The sequence below is a fragment of the Micropterus dolomieu genome, linkage group LG05, assembly GCF_021292245.1.
Source record: "Micropterus dolomieu isolate WLL.071019.BEF.003 ecotype Adirondacks linkage group LG05, ASM2129224v1, whole genome shotgun sequence".
NCBI lineage: Eukaryota > Metazoa > Chordata > Actinopteri > Centrarchiformes > Centrarchidae > Micropterus > Micropterus dolomieu.
Genome location: NC_060154.1, coordinates 4423884 through 4444292, shown reverse-complemented (window position 1 = coordinate 4444292; position 20409 = coordinate 4423884).

The following is a 20409-nucleotide window of genomic DNA, read 5'->3' as shown; positions in this document are numbered from 1 at the left end:
TATTATATATATATATATATATATATATATATATATATATATATATATATATATACTTTTTTTTTAACGTCACAATGCTATGAACTGTGGGTTATTCCCTGAGGCAAAGTCTGCAGAGATGCGGATATAAGGAAAGTGTGCATAAAGGGCTCAAACAGTCTCATGCCCCTGACAATTTGACAGTGCGACAGCCCTAAGCCCTCCCGGACTTCCCAGGAATGCACCTCAAAGTCTGAGTGGGGATAATGAGATTGGGCCATAGTGCGCACCTGCTGATTTCAAAACAATAATGTGCAAAAAATGAGCAACATATATGCTTAACAACTTGTATTCTAAGAGATTATATCCATACTGGATCAAGAATCCAGACTCACCTGAGCATTCAGCAGATTGAAACTTGATATGTCAGCCAAAGACGCAGTAAGATATCCACAGCGGAGGAAAGACAATGGGGAAGCTGTAACCTTATTTCATTTAGACTGCTATGATGAAATCCTGCAGACTGATGTGCCAATCGCTCCAAAACCCTCAGATGTGCCTATAATATTGACAGAAGGGAGTTTAATCTCCTCTCTGAGTGGAAAACGCTCGCACTGCCCTAAGATTCACCTCTCCGTGACTAAGTGAACTCAAATTTTTCCATTTGAAGAAAAGCTCTTTAACAGATCTGCTATTAACAGTTGAAGTAAAACATGCGGAAAATTCAGAAAGTTATTACAAATGTTACTCTCCACTTCAGCTCATGTTTCCTTTGGGCATGAATTTCCATTTCATTTTATTCTTTATGACTAGAATTGGCTGAGTGGTATGATAAGAACATTTGCTGCAAAAAGTGTCACATACTGTTCTTTTGCAGAATTTTGAACTGGATTTCTGCTGTGTTTCAATCACAGTAGATCTTTTTGTGAAAGCACATTTTTGTAACCTATTTATTGGACAAAATTCAAACAATAAAATAAAATACTATGCAGGAAGAAATTGGAGACAGAGCCTACGAAGTAATAATAATGTATTAATCAGGGTAAGACTGCATATACTTTCTTGAACACAGGACACTTTCATGAACAATGTTATAATTAGGACTGGACGATATGGCCAAAAATGTTATCACAATAAAATGTTTCATATCTTTCTATATCGATAATTATCACGATAAGTATCAAATCTTTATTTCTTTCGAGTTTAAAGGCTGATTTTTGCTCCTGACTGAAAAAACCTGATAATTAATTGTGGTTTAAACTCTTTTTTATGGTCAACACTTGAGGCCAAACAGTGGATCACTTCACAAATCTGATGTAGGACATTCAAAACAATTATGATAAAATCTTTGTTAACAAATATGCAGTAAAGTAAAATTACTAAAAGCTTTTTTCAGTCCTTTTTCCTCAACAAAATAATTATTCATGTATGATTCAAGTGAATAAAACATTTATTGAATATTTATTGAACATTTGTCATATTGTTATTGAAAAAGTGTTTTTAGTGTCAACAATGTTGTTAGTGTTTTATTGTCCATCCAAGTTATAATGTGCCTTAAGGTTCTTGCTCCTTCAAAATTTGTCTCCAGATCTCAGCAATTTACTTGATGAATACAGTCTTATCATTACCAATAGGAATTATGGCATAAACTACAAAAATAAGACCTAGGATATATGAAACCATGTACCTTTAACTGAAGCCAGACAAAAATGTTGAAGCTGGACAATCCTGCAAGATCCAGGAATACATCCAATGCCAATGTTTATAAAATTCTAGATCTGCACATGTATAGTATGATTAAGGTTAGGATTATCACAAATGAACCAGCAATCTTTTCCTAAATCTAACCAAGTAGTTTTGTTGCCTAAACCTAACTAAACGTTTCACAATGTTTACCATGTGTTTAAAAGTCATTTGACTTACGAAATATACTGTGGACGTTTGGTACGCCTGTAGCTGGACCAAGTCCCCAGGAAGTGTGCTGTGCTTTGAAACCAATTTGATATTGTGGCCAAATCATGAAATTACAGCTTCCGGGTCCATCATGCAGTGACCCCAACATACATTTTCCCATAGATTTCAATTGTGAAAGAAGAGGTTGTAAAACCTGATAAATTTTTTTGAGTGTCACAACCATAGACTGTATAAAAAAAATAAAAAAAAACACAACCCATGACTCATTTCATTTCAGAATTTGATCCATTCGGTCTAATAATATTTGGAAAGTCTAGAAGAGCCGCAGAATTAAACCATTCAAGTTAGCAGAGGGCTAAACCAGAAGAGGGCCGGCTGAAGTCACTGGTGCGCTTGCTCTATAAGGCAGGGTTAAAGGAATGGTAATTGTATACCTGGATGTCAAACTTTTTTGGCTTTATGCGCCACAGCTTTCATAAGGATGATCCAACGCTCTATCCAGTTCTCTTTACACATCCATCAGCTGGACTGGTATTTTCTAACGGTCATATGTATCGTTTTGGGAGTCATTGACAATCAACCTATTTTGTCATAAACATTTCTTGCAGCATTGGCACTGAACACTGGGCCTAAATCAAGAGGTGCAGAATTTTTTAGTATGGACATAGGGATACTGGGCATCTTTAAGCATTGAGGTGGAAGATGATTACTTGCTCATTTGAGTTCCTTTTTGGTACACTCATATGGGTAATTTGTGAAGGAACTGACAACCTATTTTGTCATTAAGGACTACTACTAAAAACAATATAAAAAATAATCACTAAAATCACTAAAACTGTTGTTACAAGGTAACAGCAATTAAATAATAAATGCACAGATTTGTTTGAATAATTGTCTTGCACAAGAATAAGTGGCCCTTGCTAAATTCAGTGGAACATCTTCTGTATGCAGCCTGCTCACCACTGTGGTGACTGTCAGTAGTTAATCATGTACAAAACATGATCCAGGGAACTTTCACACACCATTCAAATACAGTGTTTGAGAGCCTTGTCTAAAAAACGGTATATCAAATACCTATGACCTCTGGCACTAAATGCAGCTCCCCAAGGTAGGTATTATCCATGGTTCACTGTCCGCAGCGCTCACGAGGAGATAAAGTACTAAACTGTCCTATTGTCCTAGCGATGCGGGATGTCACTTCAATGGATGTGCCTCAATGAATCTTTCTTGATCTCCTTTGAAGGAAATTGAGTGCCACACTTAGTCTGCATTGGTGTCATTGTGCTTTTAACACCGCAGCAGGTTGGATATGAAAGACAAAGTAAATATGTAGATTCTCAGAGAGTACAAGGCTTGGCTCCTGCTTTATCTTGTCTGTCAATGGCCTCTGCAGTCTATTTCATTCAGTTTAAGTGGCCATGCTTGGTCTTTATTCTTGAGAGGAAGACTGACAGCTTCAGTACAGACCAGAGTGAGACTACCCCACACGATTGTCAGTCTCCAGCTCTCTGTGTGGCAAAATTCTCTCAAAAGTACCACCTGTCAAAACAGTCCATCTGCCTCTTAGGAGTGCGAGGGTGGAAGGTGAGAGGAAATCCCTGCAACTATCACTTTATGTCAGTGACACGGAGTTACGCTATCTGGTTACACAGCTGGTCTCTATGCTGTGCACATACTAAAGAGACACCTGAATTGTTCACAGACCCTACACAATGAGACCTCTCTGCACTCTTCGCATATTCCTTTCACGATGTATACACCTCTTTTTGTAGGTTCACGAGTAAAACTCACACACACAAATATAGTAATATGAATATGCAGTATTTTCTTCATATTTATAAAGCATCATGTACAAATGGTTCTGTTTCATAAATCTAAATCTGGGCACACATGCACAAACCTCCACTCTTTCAGTTGGCCAGAATTGGACATAGAAATACCTTACTTTGCAGATCTGTTTCTTATATTTCAGGTCCACTAGAATTTAGACCATTAAACAAAAGTAAATGGCAAGAAAAAGGAAACATTTCCACAACTGTCAGTGTTGAATTGGCAATTTATTTAGCAGCCATCATTAAACATGATCACTACGCATGGCTGTGATTATTTATAGCACCCATATCATCAATAATGTATACTGTAATTTACCTATAAACCATCAGTCAACTATCACTGGCAGTGATACCTAATCATCATTAAACGTCAGTAAGGTAATCAATATGTTTTTAGCGGTCATATTCTTACCACGTTCTTTGTAAGTTTATATGTGGGAGGTGCAATCTCAGACAAAAACCTTGATATTCTGAAAAATACATTTGATGACAATATTTATGTCCATTGCCAAAATTTTTCTAATTCTTGCTTAGTACAATATCTATTATGTACTGTTTATACATCTGGCCCCAGGTGTTCTGATCTGTAGTGCACATCAAGATCTGCACATATTTACTATGCAAAATATCATTTTGCACTGGAAACTACTACTTCTACGGTGGGTACAGGATTTATTAGTTACTTTAATGGAAGTCATGCATTTGTACTGATAAATATACTGATACAGACCAACGGTGGTCTGAAATGTTTGCACATTTCTTATAGGAAAAATGCAAGTAAAATAAATAAAAATTAATGATAATTTAAAAACCTGTCAGCTTGACAGTGTGAATTCAGCAGAGTGACTGAGTTTGTGTTGTTTTCCAGTGGTCCTGGAGCATGCTGGGCAAGGAGCAAAGAGCTGAGCCTTTACCAGTTGATAAGGCAGAGGGTCTGTGTGTGGACACTGAAGATCATTATCTAGCACAGCAGATGATGATAGTAAACAAGGTAAGAAAAGGCACTCAAGCAAGAAGGCAGAAACAGAATCAACACCTGAGAGCCACCGTAACAGCAGAGGAACAAGCAATACCATGGCTCACTGCTTAATCTGTTTCGGACGCATTCCTGAAACGTCTGCTCTATTCTTCTCAATAATATTGCTTAAAAGTTACAGTTAACTGTTTTTCTGTTATAATAAGGCAGAAAATTAAGTTTTAACACTGAATTACAGAAAAAGAAATAAAACTAGCTATGGTGGTAGATTTAGCTGCAATCAAAGATGATTTAACAGAAAAGAAGCTGTGTTAATTGGAATCTTTATGTAATTTCAACACATTCTCCTTCCTATTGTCATATTTGTCAGCATGGTCAGTGGACCCCTCTAGCATCAATTTTGCAATTTTGGTTTTCAAAATTAAGCTGACTGAGAAACCTTTCATCATAGTCAGGTGACCTTTGAATGTCACAGTTTAGGCACCAAAACTTAGCTCAAGATTTGAGTTGAAATACATAGCTATGTAATTAATGCAACATAAGTTAAGGGCGGCATCGTGGTGCAGTGGTTAGGTTCAAACCCCAGTTGCCCTGGCCTTTCTGTGTGGAGTTTGCATGTTCTGCGTGAGTTCTCTCATTGTTGGTTAACAATGGATGGAAGTTATGTTAAAATGAAGTCAGTGTTGACTTTTCATTTCGCACAGGAAACTAACCTTGGTTTCCTGGGTAAAAGTCCTGTATTTAACCCATCCAATAAAGTAAAAAAAGATCATTGACAAGAATCATTGGCAAAGGAGCTGTCCTCTGGAAAAAGTCTGTCAAACATAAGCATGCAGTGTTGGAAAGGTTACCATGGAAATTTAATGGGTTACCAAAAAATTTTAAATGTAACAGTGTAACTATTTCAATTACTTTATCACAGTAATGTCACTTATTAAATTTAATTACTTTTCTAAATTTCTAATTAATGTTTTCAACTGTTAACCATTTTCAAAAGACAGCTTGAGAGGAAAGTTAACTCGCTGACAAGTGACGCTGCAAATTCAAACATGAGAACCAATCAAAACCATCAGAATAGAATCAATCTTGTTGTGTCTTCTTGGCTGTGGATTGAAATGGAAGGGGAACAAAATGAATATTATTCAACATATAGCCTAGCGTCTTACAGAAAATATTGAGACGTAATTCACAATGTAGTCATGACATTATCATAAGTAACATTTTTTCCTAGTAGCTGTAATGGATTACAGTTACAATTATTTTGTAATTAACTTATGTAACTAAACTACATGTAACTAGTTACTGCCCAACACTGAGCATACACAAGCATCAACACAACTTTCATAACTTTAAAATCCCATCTAAGGACCTACACGTTTTCACTCTGGAGACCCGCAATAGCAAAGTCAGTCAAATTAGTGTCAAAACTAAATTTAACTATAGAGTTAGCCTGGCAGGAAGCTTAGTCTCACACTGGTTAATAGACTTGGAAAGAATTAATTTGTACTTAGCACAGCATGAAGCTATAGCATATTGTCTATTAAAAATCATACCTTCATTATAACAGTCAGGTTTTCTGTGATTATTTTGCAGTGGGAAAGGAACAGTGGAGCTTTACACTGATTCATGTTTCCTAATGATAAATGATGGAACATTACCAACATGCGGCATTACTAAATAAAAGGAAAGGTGGTCATAGTGGTGGGTAAGCTGTTCTATGGTCAACAGGCTGCTTCAAAGAGATTTTTTGCCATGTTAAATTAACACACGTTGCTCACAGTATCATTTCCATGTCAGATTTATGTCATAATCAAGATGGAAGGAACTAAGTGAAGATGGGAAAATATATAAGCATAGGTGGGCTTTGTTTTTACTCCCTTTCCCTATTTCAAATAAAGTCAGGCTACTCAGAAATGCCATATGCATTTGGGATTTGAGTTGGTTTTATAGTATGGATCGAATATGTCCAGGAGGTTTTAACCCACAGCTGTATGTCTGTATGAAAAGATAGAGGAGAAGACGTGGATTTGGATTTGATCACTTCTTTTTTATGTTTGTTTTTTATTTTTGGAAGAATACTATGCTTTTAGAATGATACTATGTTCATAATGACTTACTACGTAAGTCGCTTTGGATAAAAGTGATATACCAGATTGGGTTCATGAGAACACTATTTTCAAGAAATCTTGACGAAATATATGAATAGTCACAAAATGCAAAACAATGCAGGTGCATTTTAAAAGTTGCATTGTTGTTTACAGTGTTTCCCAGAGAATGACAGTGTAACTGGAGGCTGTGTGTGGAGAAGAGGGAGTATTTCTATTTCTTGTAGGTTATTGCATATTTCAACATTTTAATTCTACTTCACACCTTGTATTGGCCTCTTGTAGGGAGTGATGATGGGAGTGGGTGTTGTAGGCATGGGTACCCTCCGTCTGCAAGGATGAAATGCCCTCGAGGAGGGTAGAGTGAACTCCTGTACAGCAGCGGAGCACTCTGGAGTCATGGACCAACCTAGGCCAGCCCACGTAATAATAATAATAATAATAATAATAATAATAATACTAATAATAATCTTTATTTGTAGAGCACTTTTCAAAAACAAGTTACAAAGTGCTTTAACAAGTGTAAAGACAATAATACCCAAAAAACAATAATACAGAAACAATACAAGATAAAAGCATGAAAACATTGAAAAGACTAAAATACACGTTTAAGCACGTTTAATAAACGGGATAAAATAAAGTCAAATAAGATCGGGAAAGGCTCCCCTATAAAAGTATGTTTTAAGAAGGGACTTAAAAGAGTTCACTGACTCAGCCGACCTGAGTTCCTCGGGCAGGCTGTTCCAGAGCCTCGGGGCCCTAACAGCAAACGCTTTGTCCGCTTTAGTTTCAGTCGAGACTCTGGAACAGACAACAGACCTCTGCCCGAGGATCTCAAGGTACATGCTGGTGTGTATGGGACTAAAAGGTCAGAAATATAACAAGGCGAGAGGCCATGAAGAGCTTTAAAAGTGATTTTAAAGTCAATTCTAAAACATACTGGGAGCCAGTGTAATGAAGCTAAAATAGGGGTGATGTGGTCATATTTCTTTGTTCTGGTTAAAAGCCTGGCAGCTGAGTACTGGACAGTCTGGATTCAATCAATAGATTTTTGGGTTAAACAAGTGAAAAGGCTGTTGCAATAATCCAGGCGTGATGAGATGAAGGCGTGTAAAATGGTCTTGGTGTCTTTAAAAGTTAACATAGATCGAATTTTTGCTATATTTCTAAGCTGATAAAAATATGATTGAACAAGCTTTGTGGTGTGCTGCTCAAAATTTCTTTGCAACAGGCTTAATGTGATTTACTACGAAACCAGCAGATGGCAAAACAAATACTGCCATCTGCTGGGACCCGATGACCAGGATTTCTGTTTTGTCTGAGTTCAGCTGGAGGAAATTATTTGACATCCATTTTTTAACTTCACAAAGGCAGTCGGTAAGTGAACTCATTCCAGGGACTATAGATCTGATGGGCAAGTACATTTGTGTGTCATCAGCATAAATATGAAAAGAAATACCATGTTTATGGATAATATGTCCAAGGGGAAGCAGATACAAAGAAAACAAAATGGGTCCTAAGACCGACCCCTGAGGCACACCATAATTAACTGGACAGAATGAAGAGACATAGTTGTTTACAGACACGCAAAACTTCCTATTTGACAGGTAGGATTAAAACCATTCTAGGGCAGTACCAGAGATCCCCACCCAGTGCCTCAGTCTGTCTAACATGATGTTGTGATCAATGGTGTCAAAAGCAGCACTAAGGTCCAGGAGTACCAGGACTCCAGGTTTTTAAAAGCTCAGACAAGTAGATGGGATAAAACTGCAACTCTTGTTGCTGGTGAGGGACCTCTGAGTAAGAGTCCGTGGGGGTAATAGAGGCTCTGATTGACACCACCTTATTGGTAAAATAAGATAAAAACAATTCACAGTCATCATTACTTCCAGCTGAGGCACAAGGAGGGGCTGGGTTTACCAGCTGATCCACAGTCTTAAACAGAAACTTGGGATTGTGTTTATGTTTAGTAATGAGTTCAGAAAAATAGTGTGTTCTCGCATCCTTAACCATGTTATTGTAGTTAATTAATAAATCCTTCAGACTGAGGTAATGGACTTGGAGACTGGATTTTTTCCATCTGCGCTCAGACAGGTGTTTGCTTTGGCTCTGAAATAATGTGCAAAACTTTGAAACACTTTGTTCATTAAAGATGCGAGAACACACGGAGCTTGGTGAGGCGGAATGAGTCGCAGCTAAAAACAATACATCTGTGGTCAGATATGGTCATGTCCACTAATTCCACAGAGGAAATGCTGACACCCAGGGTAAAAATCATGTCCAGTGTATGACCACGGTTATTTGTTTGCCCTTTGACATGTTGTTTGAAGTTAAAAGAAGTGGCCATATTTAAAAAGTCAGTTGCATTAACATTGTTGGGGTCATCAACATGAATATTAAAATCGCCACAAAGAACAATTCTGTCATAATTTAAAACCAGAGTAGATAAAAATTCAGGAAGTTCTGATAAAAATCCTCCAGGCGGTTTTGGGGGGCAATAAATTATAACAAATATGATAGGTTGCAGCCCTCCAACTTTAAGAGTGAGAACTTCAAAGGAGTTAAATTCATCACGTACTTGATGACATTTTTCCTATACACGCTCACTAGCCCACCACCACGACCACTAACCCTCGGTTGACTAAAACAATCATATTGACGCGGACCCAGTTCAGCTAGCTGGCTATAGTCATTCATTTGCAACCATGATTCAGTTAAAAACATAAAATCTAGATATGCAGACCAGATAAAATCATTTAAGATAAAAGTCTTACTTGAAAGTGATCTCACATTGAAGAGAGCCATTTTAAATGAGATTGTTTTGGGTGCTGGAGCTGGTGCAGTTGTCCTAATCCTTATAAGATTACTATGATTGCTGTGTGGGATGTGCACATTTCGGTTTACTGGTCTATGCGTGATGATGACAGGAATAGAAGTCTTTGGAACAGCACTGGGAGCAGACGGCTTTACATGCCAGCAGGTGGAGACAGTTGTTAGGGGCAGTGAGGCAGAGTTCTGTTCAGTGAACGGTGGTGTTTCCAGGTGTGCTGCATGAATGATTAGTCATTCACGTAAGTCCTGAGGGGAGGACCGCACCACATGCTGTGTGTGAGAAGCTAACATTTCTGAGCCCCGTTTGTTTGGGTGAAGTCCGTCTGTCTTAAAAAGAGACATTCTTTGCCAGAAAATATTAAAGTTATCGACATAACACACACCACGAGCCCTGCAGGCCAAGGAGTCTACTGAAGCGGACAGCACCGGGACCAACTGTGGGAATGAGACCAGAGATAAAAACGGACTTTCCACACTGCTTTAAAAAGTAAAAAAGACGGCTTCCGCACGCATGAGTAAGGGCGGGGTCAGTTAATGACGCAATAGACAGTCCTCCGCAGACCAGGCCGTCTCATTTAACAACGGTTGGTTCGGCCTTTTGCGGCCGTATGCCTTCGTAGGCCGTGAAGGCCATGCCCTTCGAAGGATGCGGTCCCTGAATTGAGACACAGCTTTGGTTTTAGTCTTTTGAATGTTCAGAAAACCAACTGACAGGAACTGTTCAGTGTGAACTGACCAGACAGGAACTGACCAGACAGACTTTTGGAAAACTACTTGTTACTGGTTGTATTAGCCCTTTAAAGGTATTTCAACAGGTTGATAGGACTGGGTGAGCTATAATCAGCCATAACTCAAATATAACACTCATAACTTAAATCAATTCAGGTAGTGAGGTGGAATCAGTTTTTTGGCAACTCTATAGGCTATATGGGCTGTATTGGCTATTTAAATGTATTTCAACTGGTAATGAGGACTAATTGAGCTATAATCTGTCTTTTTGGCATGCACAACAGGCTACTACAAAACTCCATATTTCAACTGTTTGTAAAAGGACTGGGTTGGTTGGCACAGAGCAAGCAAAAATAATTTCATAAAGATAATTGCAAGAGAGACACTTCCTTTATTTTATTTATAGCGTAACCCAGCTGTGATGTGCATGATAAGGGTGGTGATGGTGCAGTGGATAAGGGTTATGGAGACTCGGGTTCAACTACCCACTGTGAAACATCCACCAATGTGTCCCTGAGCAAGCCAGTTTACCCCTAGTTGCTCCAGAGGTGTGCGACCTCTATGTGAATGAAGAGGAGAGGCTGTTCACAGATGGGTCCGTTGTCAATGAGAGAGAGAAGCGAGTAATGGACACCTTGCTAACCTACATTGACAACAAAGAAAGTCGTGCATGCTTATGTTCCGCATACGATTTGACCCTACCCGACTAGTCATCTCAAATTGTTAATGAAGTAGCCTATCAAAACGAATGTGGTACCGAATTACATCTGCACTGGTGTGTTAACTGTTCAGTGTTGCTTTACCTGGTCCATGCTTGTATATATACACCGTGTCTGTGTCCTATTATGTAATACCAGGTAACTTCTCTCTCTCAGTTTCTCTGCAAAATGCTAAAATGGGTTGGCAAATATACCTGGGCAGCCGGCAATGCCCACCCAAGTAAAGTCTCTGTGGGACACACTGGTTTACATATTGTTCTGGTCTTGTCTGTCACTCTGTCGCTGTTTATTGTTTCCACCGGGTACCCAAAATGCTGCCACAAAAACAATAAAAAAATTTAATTCTCACACCATGTCAAGCCAATATCATGAGACAGCTTTTCACGTGGTCAAGAAATATTGTCAGGTTTAGGTTCTCGTGGAACGAGATCTCATGACACCCGTACCAAACGATATTTTTATTATTGGTGACTTGTCCGTTACTCAAACTGGACTTCCTGAAACTCCAACAACACAGCCTTTTGTGTTGTTTAACACAGGGCTGTTTTTGAGTCTTCACTGTCAAGAGCAAGGAGGAGGTAGCCTGACGTTATAGAGCCACAAAGTGTGCAGAAGGAGGGTGTGACCTCCTCCGGGAGATCACAGCTTTCTTCACCATGGCTGCAGTTGTTTCCTAACCCTAACAAAGTTGTTTGTACCTAAACACACCTTTAACCCAACATGTCATGTCAGAAAACATTTAATTGTGTAAAAGTAAAGGAAGTCGGTAACAAATGGTATATTTTGTCATTTAATTTAAAAGACTTCAGCAGTATCTACTGTATATAACAACTGTGTACTGGGTTGATTGCGTTATGACTCTGACAAGATGGTGTGCAATTTTAGATGCACAATGCATCTGTGGAAAACAAATTCATATATAAGCCACAACTGATCAGCAAAGCAAATTCTGCTAAATTATGCATGTTTGTCCATGATATATAAATTTATGTAAGTATTAACCTTCTTTTCTTTTAACTTCATTTTATCAGAAAATACTTTTTTTAGTAATAAACTCTCAATGTCAAGTATATGTAAATAATCATTACCGCTACTAACCTAGCAGTGTCTGGGATTAGATGGGGACTCACCTCTGATGATATCTATCTCTGGATGTTAGGGCACAGTCACTGTAAGCTGTTCAGCGAAGCTAGTCATAATCAAGAGATGAGTCACAGAGCTTCAGTTCACTGATCAACACCTCCGCCTCAGCCCCCTGGCACAGCTTGACACACATACATACCCTTGTGTCAATCTGTCAGAAACAAATGGGGTGAGGTGGGGAGAATGTGCAACGTTAGCAAAGGCGACCTTAGCCTGCACCCACTGAGTAGATCAACCAAGCAGTGAAATTCACACAAACACATTTATTTATCTGTCTAGATATTTCCGTTCAGATGCTGGTGCAGATGTTTTCTTGTTTGAAGGCACTGGAAATAGCTGTAATTATAAGTCATATATTAAAATACTGTTAATAAAGGTATTAATACTTGAAACTTGAAATCTATGTTGATGCAACCAATCGGCGTTGTTAACCTTTTTTTTTTTTTTTAACATTCATACAGATTCATACACTGGCGGAACAGCCACCAGGGGCAAATTCGGGGTTCAGTGTCTTGCCCCAGGACACTTCGACATGCAGCCTGGAGTTGTTAACCTTAAGATGAAGTAATTTTCTTAATTCTTCATCCACATATAAAGCATATCTACATGTGTGTACATCTCTTCTACTGGATGTTGCAACCCAAATATGTAGGTTTTCTGGTGTATTTCTGTGTATCCCACCCTCATTTATTGTTGCATTTTATGACATAATACTATAAATTAATATGTATTACTGCTATCTACAGTCAGTTGAAATCTGTGGTGCTTCCACCAATGCATGTGCTAGTAAAGCACATTTAAACACACATTCAACAATCATAACTACAACTCTTAGGAGTAAACTTTAATTACATTTTATTCATTTTGCTGACGCTTTTATCCAAAGCAACTTACAATTGCTATACATGTCAGAGGTCACATGCCTCTGGAGCAACTAGGGGTCAAGTGTATTGCTCAGGGACACAGTGGTTTCTCAGTGGATAGTGTTGTAGTCAATACCACCCAAACCGAGACCAAGACAAGACCAAGACTTTTAGGGGCTGAGACCAAGACCAAGGGAGGGCGAGACCAAGTCGAGACCAAGACCGAGGGAGGGCAAGACCGAGTCAAGACCAAGACCAGTTCCCCACATTACATGACACACAATAAAATGTGGAACGAGATCATAGGTACTTCTCAAAGTGATCTGAAAGATCCACATTCTCATAAAAACACCAACATACAAACACTAAGAGCTGAAATCCACATACACAAGTTTTTTCAACACTCCTTTTCCATGCTTACCATTGTGGGGACAGTCGTTAACGGTAACACCACATTTTTAATTAGGGTTACTGGTTGCATGTGAAGCAATACATCTTCCATCCAATGAAAGTTAGGATGTTAACAAATCAGACAATGCAAAAGCAATTTATTGATATTCCCAAAGTTGTGGTCTTGACTGGTCTTGAAAAAAAATTCTGATTCCTCAATGTCCGAGACCGAGACAAGACCCAGTGCAAATGCGTTCGAGTCCGAGATGAAACCAAGACCATCAAAAAGTGGTCTTAAGATCAGTGGATTTGAACCTGGGTCTCACACCAAAGGCATGCGTCATATCCACTGCTCCATCACCACCCCTTCTTTAATAAAGAAGTGATCAGGTATTTTATGCAATGCTATGACATGTGTATCTACTGTATACCATAACTACATACAACATTACAGTTACTCATTTGGCAGACACTTTTATCCAAAGCGACTTACATTTGAGGAACAACATACAAGGATCAACAGAGTTGATCAAATACAGCACGAGATTTTCAAGAGCTTCTTGAAGTTAGAGAGGGACACCCCTGCTCTGATGGCATGTGGTAGCTTGTTCCACCATCGTGGTGTCACAGATACGAACAGCCGGGACTGGGATTGCTTTGTGTGAAGGGATGGCAGAGCCAGGCGGCGTTCGTTGGAGGAGCGTAGTGGCTGAGAAGGAACGTAAACTTGTATTATGGAGTTTAGGTAGATGGGTGCAGACCCAGTAGTCACTCTGTATGCAAGCATTACTGACTTGAATCTGATTCAGGAGATGTGCTAGGAGGGCATTGCAATAGTCGAGGCGAGAGATAACCATGGCCTGTACCAGAAGCTGGGTGACATACTGAGTGAGGTAGGGCCTGATTTTTCTGATGTTGTATAAAGCAAAGCAGCATGACCGAGAGACAGCAGCAACATGGTGTGAAGAGGACAGCTGGTCATCATGACACCCAAGTTTCTCACCACCCTGGTTGGAGTGATGGTTGAGGAGTCAATTAGTTTGATGTTATGGTGGATAGATTGCTTGGCTGGAATGACCAAGAATTCTTAGTCTTAGAGAGGTTTAGTTGAAGGTGGCAAGCCGTCATTCATGCAGATATGTACGAGAGACAGGAGGGAAGGATAGGTAGAGCGTATCGTATGCATAGCAGTGGTAAGAGAAGCCGTGTGAGTGAATGATCGACCCCAGTGAGGTGGTGTAAATTGAGAAGACAAGAGGCCCTAGTACTGAGCCTTGGGATACCCCTGTGGAGAGGCAGTGGGAGGAGGATAATTGTCCTTGCCACAAACATTGTAGGAATGCCCCAAGAGGTATGATTCAAACCACAGGAGTGCTTTACACGAGATTCCCATTGCTGAGAGTGCGGATAGCAGGATCCTGTGATTGACTGTGTCAAAGACAGCTGATCGGTCAAGCAGGATAAGAACCGAGGATTGGACTGCAGCTTTAGCTGACCTTAGGGCTTCTGTTAGAGACAAAAGAGCCATTTCAATAGAGTGGCCACTCTTAAAACCAGACTGATGTGCATCTAGGAGGCCATTCCGTGAGAGGAATTCTGAGATCTATTTGAAGACTGCCCATTCGATAGTTTTAGATAAAAAAAGGTAGAGAGAGAGAAACTGGCCGATGGTTCTCAACTTGAGTTGGGTCGAGTGAGGACTTTTTGAGCAAGGGTGTAACCTCAGCCCTTTTGAAAGTGGTTGGCAAGGTTCCTGAAGCCAGAGAAGTATTTATCACGTGAAAGATTGCTGGGACCACGGTAGGAGATATGGCTTTGAGGAGATTAGTAGGAATCGGGTCCACTGGGCATGTAGTGGGACGCTATGGGTCAGGAGTTCTGATACTTCGCTCTCCGTGAGTGGAGTAAACGAGGAGAATGAAGTGCCATTGGCCCGGAAGGACAGAGGAAAAGATGTTAGCCTTGGTGTTGAGCCTTTTGCGCCATTTACCGAGGTAGTTGGAGGGAGACATGGATAAGCACTGCTACATGGTATTCCTGTGACGTGTTCACACAGTGGGAGCTTACCAGGGCGGGAATAGAATGGTTGATTTTGAGTGATTTAGAGAATTGGCTTGATATAGCCACCACTTTGCCTGTGAAGAAGGCAGCAAAGGTATCAGCAGACAAGTTTATGGGTGGTGAAGGTGGAGGGGGATTTAGTAGTAGATAGTTTCCGACGTCGGAGGTGTGACTGTGTTAGGCACTCTGTGGCACAGTTTCAGACAAGAACAAGGTCAAGCATCTTGCCAGCTTTGTGGGTTGGGGGGCTGAGAACCCGTGTTAGATCAAAGGTCTAAGTGAATGTTCACGTCACCGAGGACAAGAAACGGACAGTCATGCTCTGGGATTAAAGACAACAGTGTGTCTAGCTCATCCAAAAAGTTACCCACATGTCCTTGTGGACGGCATATGACAATCACAGAGACACCAAGACAGCAAGATATTCGAAGGAGGCATATTGATTTGGGGGTAGAAGCTGTGTGAAATTCCATTTGTAGTAAAGAGCCCAAGAGTGTAACAGGAGTACAACATATGTTTGCATTTGTGTGTGTGCATGTCAATGTGTCACATACATATGCAGCCCCAGAAAATCTTTGCACAGCTCCCACCTTTTGGAAATAAGGAAGAATCATCCTCTTTCAGCTAAATTAAATGTTTACCAACAAAGGAATTGAAAAGGAAACAATGTTTTTCATTGGCTTAAAAAATTGTGAAAATCATTATGTTTTGCTGCTCACTCAAAACCTCCCCCCCTCGAACAAGGTGCAGTAATTGCAAACTAATGCCTAATTAGACCGCAATATACAACACACATCTTAGTTTTTAAAGAAGATATTAGTATGACCAGTTACATTTATTTTGAACTTTGACATTATAGTATTCACACTTCACAAGCAACTGCTGAATGTTTTCCTCAAGCTTTTTTAGAAAGTGATGAAAATGAATCTTTTTCTTCCATTACTGCTGCTCCAATGGCACCTTTATCAGCTTTGGCATTTGAGTGAATAGAGAAATGGCAGTTACTATATTGAAAGGCCGAGTAAAAAGACAATAATTGAGGCCAAATTACATGTGTTCAGGGAACAATTTTTGACAGAAATTGCATGGAAGCTTAATGGTATTCCTTTTTTTTCTTACATGCACATTGACATCAGCATTGATGTTTAAAGGACACTTTTGACTTTATTTCTTTCACTTCTGCTGGATACACAACGAAAATAAAGTCAAAAACCATCATCTACTTAAGCAGATGTCAAAAAAAAATTATCATAAGGGATATCATAGGGGTTTATCATAGGGTTATTGTCAACACTACACACCTTGTGAAATATCTTTATGCCACCCTACTGAAAGAACATGAATACGGAAAGGAGGAGATGAAAGCTCCTTCTGAAAACACCAATTAAAATATGTATGTCTTTGAAAATGTGCTTGCCTTTCATCACATCTGATTCATTAAAACAACGTATGTGCTTGCTTCTGGACTGGCTTCCTTTCAACTTCAGACCAATTATAGAGTATTTCTCTCACTCACTTCCCTTTCCCCCAATTTCTTACAACAGTATATAAAAGCGATGGTATTTTCCCCTTAGAATCATGCTATATGCTAAGTTTAAGTTCCATTTTGTCAAGATTATTTTAGATATGAATCAGCTTAATGAAATGTATTTTAAAGTTCTGCTCTTGTTGAGGCTCTGTGATCCTCTTTGATGCTTTGATTTCAGTTCAAGGCCTTTTTCTCTGATTGCCATGGAAAGGCTTCGGTGACCTGATAAAACCAGATTCATTTCAACCCAGAGATTTGAAACATTTGAAGCACTTCCCCCCCAATTTTCTGCGCAGCTTTCATCAGCTATATCAAATTTCAAAACCCCGCAGTCCAGGTCTTTGCAAAGATTCAATAATGTTTAATATCTGCTGCTCAGTCAGTCAGACACACTAGAATCTGAGCTGAAGAGCTTCACTGCTGCTCATATTGAAGCAGTTTAGGATTTGTTCATTGACTCTGCCCATTGTCGCCTGTTGATAAGAAATATAGGACATGCTTCTCGTTTTTTTTACTGTCAGTGGGCTTCATTTCCTCCCTGATGTGTTTTTTCCATGGAGATAAGAGGCCATGAATGCGCTAAGTATCCTTGAGGAAATGTGAGCAGAAAGCATGGAGGCGATCCAGTTAAGCACTAAAGGTTACTTTCATACTTTGGTGAGTATGAGGGGTGTCGAAAATGAGGCACGAAACAATGGCCCTGTAGTTTTCATCACGGAACTGAAAACAAAAAAGAAAATAATACTTTATACCTGCTTGAGGTCAGTCATCACAAGCACTTAGGATGAGGGGAACACTTACTGTCAGACATTTCTAGAATGTAAAATCATGACAAAATTGCATAATAATGTTTAGTCTGTACCATTTAGACTTGCAGAAGGCAGTTGCTCTACACCATATGGGTGTAAAACTATAAATACATTATTCAGATATGAACAGATATGATCAGCCCCCAAATCTTTGCAGTAATATTCGGCCGTTAGTTAGGGGCCATCTCAAAAGAGCATGAAAAAAGACCATGAAAGCCCTTCAAATTATTGCCAATAGTACTCTAGTTTTTCATCACATTTCATTCACTAACTCCATTTTTTAAAGAAATATTATTCATAAGGCTCAGTGCATTTCTGATCTATCTTAAAACATTCCATTCTATTTTCCAAAATAACTGAACACAAAAAATTGAGCAATCTAACTATTTCTGGTATAAGCCTTGCACACGCAGACATTTTTGCGAAATAAACAGATACAGATCATAGTTTTATGTTGCTTCCCTACTACAGCAGCGTTTTGGTAGAAACCACACGCTTCTACGCTTCTTGTGTTTAGCATGTAGTCAGAAGTGGGGTGTTATTTTCTAAGCTGAGTGACAAAAGATGACCCCACAGAAAGTTCAGGTCCATTCTCAGAATTTCCCTTAATTAATAAGATAGTAACAGACATCACACAAAACATTTGTGTGCTTGTCAGAGATGTGTAGGTGGCTCCTACTGACCTTACCAAGGCTCTTCTGGCCTTGGTAGAAAAGACTGGCTATTGGCAGTAAAAATGTTATCAAACATGATTCTCTGGGGAATTTCCATGCAGCTTTACCAAAATCTTCAGGCCTTGTAGGAGGATGTAGAAAATGGAAACTCACAAAAAAAAAATGATCACAAACGCAGGGCTAAAAATGCATCTTTTTAACACAAGCATTAGGCATGTTGAACTACATTTTAATCCTTCATAGGGAGTTCACAAAAAAGCTCTCGATTTGCCAGCAGAACACTTAGCAAGATTAAAAGACCTCCACTAACAGCCTCGTTGTGAGTCAGCCCTGCCTGTATTAATGTGTTTCCAGATTAGGCACAGCGAGGGGGCACGCTAGGGGTCAGTGATAGAAGCAGGTTGTACAAGCAGATTTTTGCCCCACCCGCTACTGGCCAACAGCTGGCTGTACAGCGCGCTGCTGGCCCTGCTGATTAGATGAAGTACCTCAGTTTATCTCATCTACTCCCTCAACCCTGACCAGGAAGCTCAGGGAGCATGTTTATGCTCCTGCCAAAACACATACTGGTGTGAATGAAGCATCCATAAAGACACAGCTGCAGATGCACCTCATCCCCCCTTCAGGTGACGACTCACACTTTCCAGTTCATCTCAGGATATTATAAAAAAGGGAGAGAAAATAAGAATAAAAAGGGAAGATCGAGACAGAGAGAGGGGCCAAGACAGAGAACAAACAACAAGGAGGTACAATGTATGGGGTCACTGCTGCCATTCTCCATGTGTTGCCCCAAGGCGTAATGTCTCAGAAATGTTGCATTCAAACCAAACAGGGATAACTAATTGTACATTTCAAATGCAAAGCCTGCCTACAGGCTAGTTTGGCAGGATTGCATGTAAAAGGATTTATACGTGTCTGCTCCACAGAGAGAAGCCAACGGATGTGCATGCCAAACTGCATGCCTCTTATGAGTTAGACAGAGTCAAAACAAAACAATCACGAGAAGCAATATTTTCTCCTCTCAGTGGTATTGCTGGGTTTGACAAGGGCTAAGTGATGCTGCTGTAAGAATCAACCTCTCGTTAAGGAATCTCTGTGATTCATCTTTGAGACGTCATTGCCAGGAAATAAGTAAGAAAGCAATTGGCCTAAGAGTATTTCCTAAAACATCAAAATGTCATTTGTTGCTGTGATTAGTTTTCGCAGTGCACATGGTCGGGCTATGTAAGTAAAAAACAGGTTAAAGTTACATAATTCCTTATAGCTATGCAGTGTTATAAGCAGCCTGGATGGAACGCAGCCAGTGATACAACACTCATTATAACCACAACAGACTGGAGACCTGACTTGGATTCTAGCTCAGAGACTTGTGAGCAGCTCTGCAGACACAGAGCTACATTAGCATTCATTTGGAGTTGTTTTTGTATCTCCACCTAATAAACGTAAGCCTAATATTCTTCTCTTCTCTTTTAAGTTCAGTTTTGATCTCCATGATGCTCCACTGTGTTCATTAGCCAGCCACTGAGTCTGTCATTTGGTGCTGTGCAGGTTGTGTACAGAGGGATTTCAGAGCTTCTTCTGTTGTAGCTCAAAACGATACTAAGAAAATCAGCTAGCTAGAGTGAACCACAACTGTAAAGCTGCAGGCCATAAAAACAAAACAATGACTTAAAAGACGTTAAAATGCTTTGTATACTTGAGAAAAACTGCAATCAGGTGATCAATCCTTGTGGGTATGTCACTACAAGTAACACCCTGCAGCTTTAAAGACTGGAAACTCTCAGTTAAGGAAAGACTATATTTTTAAAATTAATCAGTATGTATTAACTTCATCACAATCAGTCCCATAAATAAT